General features: G+C 44.7%; 1 protein-coding gene across 3 annotated transcripts in view; it reads left to right on the forward strand.

The window, feature by feature from the left end:
• USP6NL (USP6 N-terminal like) overlaps window positions 1–17745 on the forward strand; it is a 1094021-nt gene that overhangs the window by 915187 nt on the left and 161089 nt on the right. The gene's annotated exons all lie outside the window — the stretch shown is intronic.

The raw sequence follows: 17745 nt of genomic DNA on the forward strand, positions 1-17745 counted from the left end.
CGTGGTTCAAGCACAAAGGGTAGAGGACGCGGATACGGCAATACCAGATCCTCTCCCAAGAACAAACAGTGACGCCCTCTCCCTTCCTCCTGACCACATAACACCTGTCGGGGGAAGGCTACAAAGGTTCCTGTCCACGTGGAACTCCATCACCACGGACAGGTGGGTCAAAGATATTATCAAACACGGTTACTGCCTAGAATTAACCTCAACTCCACCCACAATACCGCCAAGACACCGTCCTATGTCCTCAGAGCACTTAGCGCTATTACAGCAGGAAGTGCTAAGTATGCTGCAAAAAGGCGCAATAGAGGTCGTACCCGTCCATGAGCACGGTACGGGGGTGTACTCCCTGTACTTTTTAATACCAAAGAAGGACGGGTCACTCAGACCCATACTAGACCTGAGACCCCTCAACCGCTACATTCTCTCAGAGCATTTCCACATGCTCACCCTCCAACAAGTCCTCCCATTGCTCAAACAGGGAGACTTCCTAGCCACGCTAGACCTCAAAGATGCGTATTTCCACATACCCATTCACCCATCACACAGAAAATATCTCAGGTTCACTATTCAGGGGCAGCACTACCAATTCAAGGTTCTTCCCTTCGGCGTGACAACAGCGCCCAGGGTCTTCACAAAGTGCCTAGCTACAGTGGCTGCACATATACAGAGGCAACACATTCATGTCTACCCTTACCTGGACGACTGGCTTGTTCAGGCAAAGTCAGCCCAGCAATGCGCCAGCCACATGTCCCGCACCATTCACCTCCTTCACAGCCTGGGGTTCTCACTAAATTACCCAAAATCACATCTCCGACCCGCACACGTACAACAGTACCTGGGTGCGACCATAGCCACAGCTCAGCCGAATTTAGTGAGGATCAACAGCATGCAAATGCTGATTTCCAAGTTCAAACCCCAACACTCCCTTCCCGCGCGAGTGTTCATGCAGTTGATAGGCATGATGGCCTCCTGCATTTTCATAGTCCCACACGCGAGACTACATATGCGCCCGCTTCAGGAGTGCTTAGCACGTCAATGGACTCAGGCTCATGGGCAACTAAAAGACCTAGTGTTGGTGAGCGGTCGGGCATACAACTCTCTGCATTGGTGGAATCCACAAAACCTTTGCAAGGGCCGACCGTTCCAAGAGCCTGTTCCACAAATAATACTGACAGCGGACGCGTCTCTCCAGGGATGGGGAGCTCATGTACTCAATTACACAGTGCAGGGACTATGGACAACACAACAAAAGAAGATGCACATCAACCTTCTAGAACTGATGGCAATCTTCCTAGCCATGAAGGCATTCAAAGTACACTTGTGCAACAAAGTCGTGTTGATCCGGACGGACAACATGACTGCCATGTACTACATACAGAAGCAGGGAGGAACACACTCTCCACAGTTGTCTCATCTGGCTCAGAGCATGTGGAAGTGGGCCATTCAGAGGAACATGTTCCTCATGGCGGAACACCTCCCCGGCAAAGACAACCAGATGGCGGATCTGCTCAGCAGACACAGCCACCAGATGCACGAGTGGGAGTTACACCCATAAGTACTCCAACCGTACTTCCAGCAGTGGGGTCACCCAGAGATAGAACTATTCGCCACAAGCGAAAACGCAAAATGCCAAAGCTTTGCCGCCAGGTTCCCACATCCGCAGTCGCAGGGCAATGCGATATGGATGAACTGGTCCGGCAGATTTGCGTACGCTTTTCCCCCAGCACCATTGATACCGCTGGTGGCTCGCAAACTCAGACAACACTCACTAACACTCGTCCTGGTTGCTCCAACGTGGGCACGCCAGCCATGGTACACCACCTTTCTCGAACTTTCCGTGGTGCCCCATCAAAGACTGCGGATCAAACCCGCGCATTTGACGCAGAACCATGGAGAGATTCCGCACCCAGATCCGCAACAGCTGAACCTGGCAATCTGGCTCCTGAAGTCCTAGAGTTTGGCTACCTAAACCTGCCATCTGACTGTATGGACATCATTAAGGAGGCCAGGAGACCCACTACCAGGGCTTGTTATGCAGCCAAATGGAAAAGGTTCGTCATTTATTGCAATAATACTGACATTAACCCGCTAGACGCATCCATCCAAAACATAATTTGTTACCTCCTACACCTGTACCGATGCAATCTGGCATACACCTCAATACGTGTCCATTTGACCGCAATATCAGCCTATCTCCAAAACAGGCAGCACCTCTCTTTATTCAAAGTGCCTGCCATCAAAGCCTTCTTGGAAGGACTTAAACGAGTAATTCCCCCAAGACACCCACCAGCACCGGTGTGGAACCTCAACCTGGTCCTCACCCGACTAATGGGTCCACCCTTCGAACCTCTCCACTCATGTGAGATTCAATTCCTCACCTGGAAATTAGCTTTCCTAGTGGCAATCACTTCGTTAAGAAGAGTTAGTGAACTCCAGGCACTAACCATTCAAGAGCCATTCATACAGGTTCACGCCAACAGGGTCGTACTACGTACCAACCCCAAATTCATGCCCAAAGTAATATCGCAGTTCCACATGAATCAAACTATTGAACTGCCTGTTTTCTTTCAAAACCCACAAACTGTCGCAGAAAGAGCACTCCATACACTGGATGTAAAGAGAGCCCTCATGTACTACATCGACAGGACTAAAGTCTTTAGGAAAACAAAACAACTTTTCGTTGCCTTTGCCCCACACCACAAAGGTAACGCCATCTCCAAAGCAGGTATAGCCAGATGGATCGTTAAATGTATTCAAATTTGCTATCAAAAGGCTAAACGCACATTAACGATTCCCCCACGAGCCCACTCAACACGTAAGTTAGGGGCCTCCATGGCTTTCCTTGGAAACATTCCTTTGCATGATATATGTAGAGCAGCCACCTGGTCCACTACACACACATTTACCAAACACTATTGTGTAGATGTGCATCAAAACAGCAGGCAGCTGTAGGACAGGCTGTTCTCAAAACTCTTTTTCAGACCGCTGCAGCTGGCACTGGGTCCTTTTTGTAGGGGTCCAGCAGCCACGGCAACCGGGTAGGTGAACCGGATCGCATAGGAAGAGCGCCAACTGCCTCTACCTTCCCACGGCCACGCTGAGGAGGCTCATCCTTCAGCGAGGGAGGGCCACATCTAGGGACACGCATAAACGTCGTGTCCTACACCTAGTACTTTTAGAGTTACCCCTACAAAAAGGACCCATGGGAATATAGGGCGTCTTCTTTTCCCGATTCCCATTTAACACACCTTTTCTTTGGTCCTGATGAAGCGCTCCAGGATCCACTAGGGACCACTCATAGCGCGAAACATGTCGACCCTCTGATATATCTATACACTCATTCTAATACTCACCACACGGGTGAGAGAAGTGGGATCTTATTTTGTTCAGGTTCCCCTCTCATATAGGCAACAAATTTTGCATCTCCATCCCCGTGATCTATTTTACTTAGACTCAAAGTCATCCTCAATTAACTGTTAGTGTCCTTTGGCTCTTTTTATATCTCACTCACTACCACTTTTTTGACCCACACACCCCCATGCACAAGTGCGGCAAACTCCTAAAAGATCTCCATCAGAGAGCCTCGTAAAACGGGCCCGTGAGGGACTGCAGCGCCACCCCCACGAGGAGCACCTGCCCGATGATGATGCTAAACACCCGCAAGGGTGTATGAGGGCACTTCTAGACCCACACAGGAGTACCTCTACTCTTTCTTGGCATACTCTAACTTATTTGGAGACACCTTACACTTTCTTATAGCCTAGTTGGCTGTTGATACTCCTCCCCCCTCCTCAGGAACTGTTACCATCCACATTGCTGTTGCATTTAACTTGGGAGCACTGGTACAGGACCTTTTTCCAAGCAGCTCCTCGTCCCCCCCTCTTCTGTTTAGTTTGATTTTATTTCAGTAACACATATCTATTATTGACATGTTTTCTAAATAAGTTATCATCTTAGAATGGTGACCATCCTCGAAGGAAGCTGTGTGGTGGTACATTGTTTTTGTATTTCCTTTATAAATTATTATGTTCCAGTTTGAGATAGCAATGTACAATGTTTTTGTCATTCTTTTGTGAATTATGTTCCAGTTTGAGATAGCATTTGTGTGAGCGTTCAGCTCATTTAACCAATGTTTAATTCACCCCAATGTGACGAGCATCTATGACACCTGTTTGAAAGTCCCTTCAGGAAGGAATTGCTTTTGTACCTCAGATTCCAAATGTAGTGAAAGCATTTCATTTCGAGCGGTCTCTGAATTCCACTAACTGGTACCTTAACAAACTGTGTTGGAAGAATTATGAAACTCAGTGCGAACATCAAACTGTCATAACATTGCCCGATTATCTACTCTCATAGGGAGAAAAATAATTACCTTTCACACTCCAGGAAACCCTCTGACAGGAGTAGCCCTATCTGTGCCCGAATTGTGTCTTTCTGCCAAATAACCTCTCACCTCTGAAAGTTTTAGAAATGCTTCCTCTTCTCTAAGTTTGTAACAGAGATGTTAATTTAAAATACCGTGCCCCCATAGAAAAGGCATGTTCCAGTTCTTTCTTCAGTGAAAGCAAACCCAGGCAGGCAGTGGAAACTGTACATGAGGTTCTTGCCTAAACAGGGAACATTTTTACATGTCAGTAATTGTGCCTGAAATGTAGGTTGGAAATTGTTGTTTCCTACCCAGGTAGACTTACTCTCTAAGCCCCCGCGTTCACTGTGAAATTGCACACATTCTTAACTACAGATGTTGTCAAAAAGCTTCCACTATGACTTCAAAGTTGCTGCACCATCTCCTCTCTCTCCCCCTGTTACCCTGTTGCTGTGTTAGATCACGTAACTTTATCGATGTATCTGTAGATTTCACTGTAGCTGTCTGGATACTTCTGGGGATCTAAATGGGTAGATCGCAAAGTCCTACAAATAACCCTTTTTATGATGACAGAGCTCCTTTTAGCCCCGGGCCTACCTAAATACACACTAGAACTACAGGGATCATCCTATTTATAGAAGAGATTGAACCTAGATTTTGGATAGCTAGTGTGTGATCCATTTTGTAATCTTTCCTTACTAAAGGGTTACTGGAACCAAACAACACCGTGCGGCCTTACTGATGGCAATGCATTGCTATAAAAATCTCTATTAACATAACATCAAATTTTTAAAAAACAGCGTTATGCGTATAAATGGAAAATCTACTGTGGGTCTTCCTTAAGAAAGGCTGATGTCAAATCCACAGCCCTAATTTTTATGAGTGCAGAGTGGGAAGACATAGCAAATGGGATTCTAGTTGTTCCCAAAAGTGACTAGCTTAAAGAACCCTCTTTTAGTACTTTCTCAGACTTGCAAGCTGTCTTACTGTGGTATTCTGGTTGCTTTGGTTAGACTGAGAATCATTTTCCTAGGTTTTTTTATAAGATAATGGACAAGCGGCACATTATCCTAGTTTAACATGTCAGATGTAGCTCAAAGGGGATGGATACCTTTGTTATTTTCTGTTGAGTAGTGCATGAGTAAATGTGTGCCATTTTCTAACCCCATTTCAATAGAGTGAGCTAACGCTACATATACCTCAGATAGCTGTAGTGTAGGGTACAACCGTTCCCTTGAACGGGTTAACTCCGCTCTTTTAGAGCAGGGCTGCAGCTTTCAGCTGTGTTCCCAAAAGCCTTCAGTAGCTCCAAGCCTAATTGCTAGCCTGTCACCGGTGTGTTTAAAACTCACTTTAGAAGTCAGAAAGACAGGTACCGACTGTGAGGTAAGAGGCTAACAGTCTTATCGTGCCCGGAGTGCAGTTCTCTGTCCAAGTTCCCTGCAATGAAAATGTTTGTTAAACTTGGTTCCCTGAATGTGTTATAATTGTTTGAAAGGTTCTGGCTCCCGAACACATTTGCACAAAGCTCGAGGTAGCATGTGGCCTAATTGAACACAGGGTGAACGGGTGGCCTTCTGTTTTGTTCCCCGTGTACAGGAAAAAACAGGAACTGAAATGTCCTTTTCTAATGTACTCATGAAGAAAGAGAGAAATTGAATTAGTGCTAATAGCTGTAAAGTGTTGTATTGCAAGTACAAAACACGGTTTTAATTATTCTTAAAGTGAGAGGCTACGAGTTAGATATTGTAATGTTTGTGTGAAATTAGGGAAACCAGAAAACAACAATATAAACTATATAACAAAATATTGGCGCTTACTTCTAATACATTTCAAAGGGGTCCCTTGCTCTTCAGCCTTAAAATGCCATTCGTGTGGGTTGGTAACAAAGTTCTCATGTTCGTATCCTAATATGGCAGACTCGACTATTGTTATCCTTCCTAGGTTGTTAATGGAGCAAAGTCGATTTGGGCAATCTAAGTGGTACCAAACGCTAAATAAAAAATGATCATTAATTCAATCATCAGCTTTTACTCGCCCATAGTCCAACCTTCAGTAATTCACTTCCAGAGTAAGGTGCACCACAGTCAATGTCTCCAATAGAGATTTGATTCTACTTAGTACTTGTAATTGTTTTTCACATTATCACCCTCACGGAATACCCTTTCGTATATATCTCTGTTCCCTGTACTTATTCAGGCCCCCGAATTTGATTTCCCGTGAAATCATGGCAACCATCTGGAATTTTTATCTTACTATTATGTAGTCTGGAAAGAGAAGCCCATGTCGAGGTTTCAGCAACACCTTTTTTCCTTCATTATTTTTCCTGCCATCGTTTTTAAATTCTGATTACACTTGTTAAACATTTTTGGGGGGGCTTTGGCCATGCACGCCTCATCATGGGTATTCCATAATAAATGCTTTGTGGATCATTAATAGTGTGCACGCCTTGAATACCACTAGCTTTTCCTCAGTTACTCGTTCTTGACGACTGCTTCTCACCTCTCCTTATAACCCGTCCCTTCATCACCTACGCTGCTGCTGGTAACACGTCTCCAAAGGGTGTGATCTTCTGAGTGTCTGATCCTGTTGGGCTGTTAATATTGTGCTATTTCTCTTATAATCACTACCAAGTGTTTGTGATTGCATTGCTATCCTCATCCTGCCTTTCACCAATCATTCAAGACCTTAATTCCCTCAAGCACTGCAGTGCCTTGTGTGCTTTTATCTACTGTTAAGTCTTTGCTAGTGTGGGGGTTATTCAGTTATTAGACTCTGTTTGTCTGCACTCTTCCGTTTTATGTCTACAGATGTTGTAATGATGATGTCTTAAACTCTCCACCTCAGGAGGAGCAGCTTCACTCCTCACCGTTAGTAGAATATAATGTTTTCCTCCATTTCTGCATGTTGAGAGCAGCGCAAAGTTGGTTCAAGCCCTTCGTGACAAACAGAACGCTAGTCTTATGGCCTCAAAAGTCCCAACATGTTCACCTGACCTAGGGCCTTTCTTATGTCATTGAATAAGAGTTCCTGCAAGGGGTCACCCAGTACGCAAAGTGTCTTTTCCAATTGAATGCAATTGTCTCCAGTATGTCAAATAAGTTTCTATCCGCATCTCTTCTGGCAGTAACTCAACACTTGTAAAGGTATTCACTATTGAAGTCTATGTATGAACATAGAGGTCTCTCTTGCAAATGTTATATTCGTCCTTACGAATTGTATCATCTGTATTAATGGGTTCACATTCTCCACTTCAGTGTCTGACCCCTCTTCCAACAATTCAGTTAGCCCCAGGTGTCACCTTGGCCTCTCTTTCCCTCAAAGTGGGCACGGATGTCCTTCACCTGAAGCATAGACGTTTCCCATGTAAGGATTGGTGCTGTTCCCATTCTGCATCCTTCCTCCTCCCTTTGCATTCCCCACACTTGCTTGAAACATCGAGGTTTCCCATGTAAGGAATTGTACTGTTACCATTCTGCATCCTCACCTGACTGATTCCCCCTTCCCTGGCTTTTATAGTAATTAACCCAACCTCTTCTCCTCCCTCCCGTTCCTTTCGGTTTCTTCATCCCCTACAAAACTTAACCTGTTCCCCTCACAATGGAGTCTAAGTGTTTCCAGCATTTTACTTGCAGGTAAAAAAAAATTAGTTGGCAGACACTCCCATTCTCTGCCCTGCTTGCTGTCCTGGTATTTCACCTCTGGTTCCTTTCCTCTTTTTACTTCTCCAAAATATCTCTATCTGACCAGGGCTCCCTTCTACCCAGTTGGAGCCACCCTACCGACCATGGGAGCCTCCGCCTTTCCTCTAGACACCTGCTGTCCCGGTGTTTGCTTGTTTTCTGTGTAAATATGAGTGTGCACCTTCTAATGCTTTCTCTCGATGCCGTGATAATAAGAAACTTTTGACTATCTCATAATTTATTGGCATTCCACAGATTAGGGGATTGGACGAAAGGCCAATGTCAGCCAGCAGCCACTTAACCACTAGAAAGTTGATATTGATCAATTAGCTTTGCCCTTAGTGTGTGACTGTTAATATTGGACTTGCACTGCACACTCTACTACCAGAGAATTCCTGCTTGTTCGCATAGGGAAGAAATTAAATTTTGAACTCTGAGGAAAAAAAACTCTTCAACTGTAGTTTCCAAGAAAATCACCGGGATCTTTGAAGCAGGTGCTGCAATGGTAAAGCAGGTTAAAACTTTCAGTTTGAATGCTGCTCAAAAAGACCACCCACTCTACTCTACAGTTGTCTACTGTTTTGATTATTGAAAATGAATCTTCCTGCAACTCTTGGATTTAGGCCAGCGTGCACTCGAAATTGCCTTCTACTTGGCCTAAAACTAGAGAACAGGCCGGTAGTTGCCTAGCCGGCTACCAACACAGTCTTACCAAGAAGCAACGACCCCACCGGCTCCCCCTGAATGATGTGGTCTGGGAGACGTGAAGCTGAGCAGCTACTAACTTATGTATAATTCAACAGCATCTCTACACTGTCTTGCAGCGACCTCTTGTATGCATGCCTCTGCTCTCAGAATGAGCTGGTCTTAGTGATTGCCTTTGCTGACCTGCAGCTGCTGCAAATACAGAAGTAATTTCTCTCTAAGAGGTCCACGGACAGAGACTTATGGTTTGATCTCATCAACAGCTTTTGCGTTGATCTTGAAAATATGGACTGAGCTTAAACAATTGGGGGGAGGGAGGATTTGTTAGAAATTATAAACTCACACACAATGTACTAGTCCTCTTCCAATTGTTACGCATCCAACTGTAACCTTTCAGTTTGTATGAGGCAACACATGTACAGAAATGTGAACCAAGCCCAAGATGGCCGGAAGTCATTAGCCATGTACACAGCCAGCCAAGTAGGCAATAAACATCAGTGACTGCATCTGTTGGTGTGGTTTGGCCATGATGATGCTTGGAAGTATCAAGTGAATATGTGATAATTCCCTGCCACTGATAAGGACCATGCCCATTAGGGAAGAGTCTCACTGCCTTACTGGTCTAGCTCTAGATATATATTAAGTGGGTTTAAACCCACAGCTCCAGTCCGCCATCCGTGCTGCATCCGGTAGCTCTCACTTCTGTGATAAACAATGCTGCTGACCAGAATGGCATCGGCATGATGACCTCTGGTTCCGGCACAAGAGAACTTAGACTGCATCAGCAGTCATTCCCAGTGTGCCTCTTAATCTCACAGTTCTTGCTCTTTGCCTTAACATTTCCACTGATCCCATTTCATTTTTGTTCTTATTGCTCCAAACCTCATTTCTTATCCGTCTGCCAATTAGTGATGTCGCTGTAGCAATCCGCTCCGTGCTAAATGTTGTGCACAGCACTCTTTGATCAGTCTGCGACAGTATTTCTTTACTCTTTGATTTCTGTGGATCTCCACTGAATCACTAGTGGGAGCCAGGAACTTAAGTTCGTAGCAATGTCTTCGATTCGAAGCTCAAAACCATACACAAACACAGAAACATGATTACTTCAAGCAATTACACAAAACATGAAATACTTTATTTGATTTACTTGGTTTGCTCCTGCAAATCAAGATAAGGATACTAATTTAATTTCAAGCCACTCTTTTCCAATACCTTCACATTTACAGAGCTTTTAAAAACGTCGGGGGGGAGGGGGGGGGGGGGGGGGGTCAGTCTCTTTCTCTTTCTCTCTATTGAATTTATTAAATCCCTGTTATTGAAAGTATTGCTCAGAATCACCATGATTGTAACGGACACTAGCAAAGACAAACTGAATTAGAGCTAATCATATCAAATCACCAAAAAGTAAGGTTCGTAGTGAGAATCCGACCCACCATCTTTAATTCTCAGATCTGCTGAACTACATGCAGTTTTTTCCTGCTTATCTTGGTATAGCTGAGATGCTTGGTCGCCGGACTGTTATTTGGAAGATGGTACTTAGGATGGGCACGGCTTGCAGTGGTGCTGATGGTTTTCTCCTTCCTCATGAGAACGATGTAGTTATATTGTTTTGTGCCTGGTTATGGGGGTTGCTTGGCAAGGAGAGCGCGGCAGCCCTTATCTGGGTGCAGGTTCATAGAAATCCGTTGCTGGGTGACGGCACATAGTAACCCTCTATTGTGCCCGGTCTCTTAGTGACCTATTGGAGAGCAAGGCGGCATGGCAGCACGCATCCTAAGGAGTTCTTGCAAGAACATAGGAGTCATTAGCAAACTGCACACAAGTAGCCGTTATTACGATTAGGATTATGTAGATGTGGCCTGATGCATTCCTTTAGAAAGTGTTGTAAAAGTTGCATGTTCTAGTTATGACAAAATCCACTCGCAAACCGTGATAGTTTCTTTTGCCTCTCACCTGAAAGACATTAAAGTTTGTGATTGAGGTACTACGCCGTAATTAGTAAAGGATAGCAGTCTACATTGTAGGTAATCTTGCCTCATGTGGAACAAATAATTATGTGATAAGCAAACCCCGCCCCCATACTGCAGAGGGTGAAACTTGCACCATCACTCTACTGCTCTTTCATTGTCCTCACACTTAATTGCTCCCCAAGCATGGATGTGCTCTATCTAGCAGAGTCTTAGAAGTGTGGCACTGCAGATAGAGGCTCGTCCGCACCAGTGGTCGAAGTGGAGGGGGGGGGGGGGAGTAGGGGAACTGTGGGCGGAGAATCAGAGGGAGTGAATAACCCGTGGATTGGGTCAGTGGGCGGAGTCAGAGGTGTGGCAGAAATAGCAAAATATCCCACTTTTTTGTATTTGTTTCCCATTTCAGTCACCAGTTACAGCTTATTACGTTATTTAATTTAACCAATGGATACACATCTTTATTTAAGGTTTATTATGAGTTATTGACATTAAAATACATTCACAAAGTGGGATACGTTTCCAATCCAGAATGTCCCAAATATCCTTAAAAGTGGAATCACAAGCCATTTGTCTCCGAGCCATGGAGTTTGTCATCATCACGGCTCCTCCCTTTCCTCTCAAGAGCAATTCAAACATGAATGGCAAAACATACTAGTTTGCAAATGTTTTCCACATAATTATGGCTCTGCCATATTTGCCACATAATACATCATCTGCTGCATTATCGGACTATTTTAACTAATAAATTGTTTATAGCTCAAATGGATCAAAAGTTACAAAACAATGTGACTTGTGCTGTTGTGAAGTGGAAGGCCGTTTGCAAAGGTTGACTGGTCGCCTTTCTCACTGCTGCAGTTGTATGTTCCACTGGTATTAATAAGGAAAAATCTTTGCAGAAACGGTTAGCATGTGTAATAATGTCAAAATAATAAAGTGTCAGAAAATGTACAGCACCACTAATACCAGTCTAGGGTGTCAGAGCACTTTACATCACACATATTACACAGAGACAATCAATCATATGTGTATAAATCAATGTATAGGACATGTTACATAAGAAAAAGGACTGCAAGGTGTAGGAGTCACATGACAACCACACTAGTAGGCAGCATAGTTTAATAGTGATTGGTCTGGAGAAACACAAACTCAGAATTTAAAACGTAATACCATGGTTGGGGGTTCTCTTTAATAATCAGAATTGATATCTACCCAAATGAACCCTTTTTTGCAACATTAGGATAATCAAAGACTGGGGAAAAAAACATAACGCTCTAATTTATACCTTGCTGTTTTCCTGCAGCACTTACATGACAGTTAATAGATCACTGTTCTATGTTAGGATTTTAACTTATTAACTGCAAGTAACAATAGGGGGTCTCTGACAAAAGCTGTAACCCACTGACCTATTTACATTATGTGCACTTTGTGATCTGCATGGTACATGTTCTTAGCAGCAGGCACATTAACCCTCTGCGCTTCCTTTCCATGATTCAAAACGTCCACTAGACAAAACACCATATCTACTAAGAACATTAATCACTGGGGTTATCAAGACATTTTTATTGTTACCGAAAATTGTTGGAGGCCAGGAAGGAGGCAGCAAGTGCTTTTAAAACCATAATATACTTGCAAACACGATGCCCCCACCTGAAGTTAGCACCAGCTGTGGTCCATGCAAGTAACAGCGGTGGGGCCTCCTGGTAAGGGGGATTTCGAGGGACGATGCAGAGAGAAAATTATTTCTTTAATTTTCCATCTGCATCGTCTCTCGAAATCCAGCCTTACTCGGCCCGCTGTTTCCTGCACGGACCGTAGCTGGTCAGCGCCTGGTGCAGTCGCACTGCCCTAGAGCCACACTGGTCAAGGGTCCTGTGATCTCAGTGACAAGTCACTGTCACTCTATGGTGTGCTGCTTCATAGGCCTGCCTGTACGATTGGAGGTGAGCTTCAGAGTGAATTGTGGCAGACAGGCCTTCAAAGTTAACCCACACTTGCCACTGCTAGGGTCCACCTGCTGGTGCTAAGACACTAGGGCTTTTAAGATCTTGCGGGGCCTTCTAAAGTCTAGCATAAGAATGTGCTCCCTCAGGGGAGTGGTCTGGTGGACTGGTCATGAAGGCTGAACCTGGTTCCCCAGTTCCAAATTCAGCAGCTCTGACCATAGTGCCATATCCTCTCCCCCACTGAACATCATACCTCCCCACTGAGAGAGAAACACCCACTATAAACACTCAATTTAAATTATGCACTAGACGAGCAATATACTGCCTAAAAAAAAATTAACAACATCCCAGAAAAAGCAAACCGGGAATGCAAGATGTAACACATGTGAAATGTAAGCAGAAACAACAACATAGTTAACTTTTTTTTTTTTTTTTAAACACTCATTATTCAGAAATTAGTGAGTGCTTTTGCCTGAAAAGTTAAGGGCGTGACTGCATGGCCCAGAAGGGACCTGTTTCAATGACTATTGCTTGTATCCTTCCAAAACATAACCAGTATGGTTTAAAAAGACCACATTTGAACACAGAGCCGCGGTACACATTTTGTTTTCCAATTCACCAATCAAGCAGGTATTTCAGTACCTCCAGGAATAGAGCACTTTCACACCCTGGCAAAGCAATGTTGTTCAAAGAGAGACGAGAAAACAAAAGTAGCGCTTCACTGGCAAACACTGTAAAGTGGCGCTAATATGTTTAAGTGTGAATAAATCAATCTGGCCACCTTGCAACCACTCTGTCTTGCTTTGGTTAGTTATGTTTCATATTTTGAATGTTTTATTTCTCTCCACCCGGAAACTGCACTGCAAATGTCAGAAAAAGATTTCCAGCATAAGTGGTTTTTTTTTGGGGTCCAATTCACTGGGGAGCAAATAAACGAAAGGAGGAAAGAGAAGGTAATACCGGTTTCTTGAAGCCTCTGTTTTCACTAAATGGGGAGGAGCGAGACAGAAAGAGAGGGAAGAGGGGGAACAAAGTGTGGGGGGGGGCAGCTGCCAGTGGCAGGAGAACTGGACACTGTCCTTGTCTTCTCTGGGCACAAATGAAAAGAAAGAGTCCTTTTCCTTCTCTGCCCGTTCCGCCCATCCCCAAAAGCCGAGCCTTAACTATCGGCCTTGGCGATTAATGCCGTCCTGGAGGCATGTTTATAATAAGAAAGTAGGGGAACGGACACTATGAAATTTAGGAAGTAGGGGCACGCCGTGCCCTGCCAATCCCGCCCACTTTGACCACTGGTCAGCACTCATGAAACCTTTTCTGTTTTTGGTGCTTTGGTCGTACCTTTATCATCTTTTTCATGTCATTGATCTTTGATTGGATGTTGAGTGCCAACTTCCATGACCGTGTTTACGGGGTGTACTGCATTCTTCATCTATCTACTGGGGTACCCCCAGCACTGGCACTTCACTGGGTGCCATGCCAGCTTTGTAGATGTTTGTATTCATGGCCTGATTGCCACTTCTAGTAGTGCTTTCTGCTCTGCTCCCCACTTATCTGCTGGTGGTGTGTACTATTTCCGAGTTCTCAGGTAACTTCCCTTTGCGGAGTACAGCAACTGCCTTCATAGATAATGTATTATGATTTGGCCTTACACGTATCCATATTCGTGTTGTTAAAGACAGTGGCATAGCTACACCATTTGCCGCCCGTGGCAGTCCCTGTGTCTGCCGTCCCGCGACAGCCACCGCAGCCCCCACCCTTGCTACGCCACTGGTTAAAGATTTTTTTTGCAAACCTTATATTCATATTTTATATTACACAATCTATTAACAATAGTTTGTTGTCACAAGATAACTAACACTCTTTCAGAAACGAAACCTACCCAGGGGTGTAGCTTGGTCAGTAAGATTGGGGGCGTGTGAGTGTCAGATTTGCCGACAATCAGGCTGGCATATCATGTTTCAATACATTATACCACAAGCAGGGTGCATGAGAGGGGCCTTAGGAGCACTGGAAAGGGGGAGGAATGCGTATTGGTAGAAGAATTAAGAGAAAAAACACTTCACTCTGTTAAATAACCAACATTTGGAGGCTGTTTAACACAGAGAAAGAGTGTTTGTGCTTTTTAGGTCTCGACCTTGCTATCGCGCAAGCGATCGCAAAGCGAGACTATAGAAAGCGGGTTTGAAAAGTGCTCCCAATAAGCGGATTGCATGGCTAGCACGCGCATCGTGCCGCCATGCAATCCGCCTTTTGGGAGCACTTCAAAGGGTCCACTCCCCCGCCCCCAAGCACGGGCGCGCCAAGCTCCGCCGGGCTTCTTGTGTGCTTCACGAAAAAGGCTCTTAAACTATTTAAAGTCTGTTAACCTGGATTCCATTTCGGTTTCACTATTTTAGACAGCATGCCGATTTTTTGTTTGTCTCCTGTGAGTTAATTTGCACAAAAAACCAGAGACAATCCCCACTTGCGACTATAATAATTATAAAGGTAACTTCCCACACAATGCATCGGAGAGCAGTCACCCAAGCATCAACCACGGAACGCTCGCGACCATTATTTATTGTTTAAATAGACACAATAATAGATATGACCTAAAGTGGAGCTACGTTATTATTTTTATTTGTGTCTAGCTGCAAACACGTAGCTACAACCACCCTCCTACTGCTTAATTTGTAACAAAGGAAATGCCAGTGTTTTGATTAGGCAGCAGCTTTACACTTCATATGTCTTTATTTAGTTTGCATAACAGAGAGCATGTAAACTAAAATTCAATAGTGTCTTGGCTACAGCCACTTTCCTAGTGCATAAGTTGTAATCAAAGAGGTGCTGGTGCTTTTATGTGGGCAGCATTACAGAACATGTTTTTTGGTTAGCCTGAGTTAATTAGCACAAAAAACCAGAGACAATCACCACTTGCGACTATAATAATTATAAAGGTAACTCACTTGCGACTATAATAATTATAAAGGTAACTTCCCACACAATGCATCGGAGAGCAGTCACCCAAGCATCAACCACAGAACGCTCGCGACCATTATTTAATGTTTAAATAGACACAAAAATAAATATGACCTAAAGTGGAGCTACGTTATTATTTTTATTTGTGTGTAGCTGCAAACACGTAGCTACAGGTACTCAGAAACCATGTTGTAATCTCGTATTTTATATGTTTGTATTGATTTTTTTCATGTTTGCTGCTTCGTTGTTGTTTTATTTTTTTGAAAATACAGACACGTGTGCAAATGTTAATTTGTTTTTTGTCTCTTTTAACCCCTTCGACGCGCTTGACATGCACGTCGGTTGGGCTGTGCTTATCACGGAACCGTTCCGTCATGGCCCCGCCCGCGCACGGAATCTTCAGCGTGGCGCGGAAATCCGCGCCGCGCTGAAGGGGTTAAATGTATTTTTTTTCTTGTTTTTGTTATTTCTCTTTTTTTCTAACTTCAGTAGTGACCTTTATTGGTTTAACAACTTTAGCATCCTGCTGTTGCCCATTTGCATTCCAGAGATGCTGCAGACTAACAGATTACAATCTTGATTGCTAGGCTTGTTTGGGTTTATTTAGCCGGTCCTGGTTTCCTTTCTCAAGTGTAGAAATTTACATGGAAACTCACACTACGGCAGACTTTCAGGCTCCCTTTTTGTGTGTAGCTGTAAACACGTAGCTACAGCCGCCCACCTAGTGCTTAATTTGTAACAAATAAATGCTGGTGTTTTAATGAGGCAGAAGCTTTACACTTTATACTTTTTTTTTATTTTGCGTAACACAGAGGACATAAACTGAAATTTAATAGTGGCTTGGCTACAGCCACTTTCCCAGTGCTTAATTTGTAACAGAAGAGGTGCCAGGGCTCTGATTAGGTGGCAACTTTACACAGCATGTTGTTTTGTTTAGCCTGCCTAACACAGAGCACACAAACCGGAAAAATGGGGAGGGGATGTTCTTTAAAGGCCACTACTGCTAACCTACGAGTTTTGAAACCAGGTTTTAATGTCTGAATATGCTTAATAGCCTGTGATTGTGGACAAATTAGTTGATATTTCTATAGACACAAACATAAATATGACCTAAAGTGGAGCTACGTTATTGTTTTTATTTGTGTGTAGCTGCAAACACATAGCTACAGCCACCCTCCTAGTGCTTAATTTGTAACGAAGGAAGTGCCGGTGTTTTGATGAGGCAGCAGCTTTACACTGTATATGTCTTTATTTAGTTTGCGTAACACAGAGCATATAAACTAAAATTCAATTTTGTCTTGGTTACAGCCACTTTCTTAGTGCTTAATTTGTAACCAAAGAGGAGCCGGGGCTTTTATCATGTTGAAGCTTTACAGAGCATGTTTGAATGGTTAGCCTGCCTAACACAGAGCCCATAAACCCTACAAATGGGGAGGGCATGTTGTTTAAAGGCCAAAACTGCTGCACGCCACACACTGCTGCACGCCACACACTGCTGCACGCCACACACTGCTGCACGCCACACACTGCTGCACGCCACACACTGCTGCACGCCACACACTACTGCACGCCACACACTGCTGCACGCCACACACTGCTGCACACCACACACTGCTGCACGCCACACACTGCTGCACGCCACACACTGCTGCACGCCGCCACACACTGCTGCATGCCGCCACACACTGCTGCACGCCACACACTGCTGCAACCGTGATACTGCTACATGCCACACACTGATGCACGCCACACACTGATGCACGCCACACACTGCTGCACGCCACACACTGCTGCATGCGGCTGCACGCCACACACTGCTGCACGCCACACACTGCTGCACGCCACACACTGCTGCACGCCACACACTGCCGCACGCCACACACTGCCGCACGCCACACACTGCCGCACGCCACACAATGCTGCACGAAACACTGCAGCACGCCACACACTGCAGCACGCCACACACTGCAGCACGCCGCACACTGCTGCACGCCACACACTGCAGCACGCCGCACACTGCTGCACACCGCACACTGCTGCACGCCGCACACTGCTGCACGCCGCTGCACGCCGCACACCGCTGCACGCCGCACACTGCTGCACGCCACACACTGCAG

Source organism: Triturus cristatus, chromosome 4_1 (genome assembly GCF_964204655.1).
Source record: "Triturus cristatus chromosome 4_1, aTriCri1.1, whole genome shotgun sequence".
Lineage (NCBI taxonomy): Eukaryota > Metazoa > Chordata > Amphibia > Caudata > Salamandridae > Triturus > Triturus cristatus.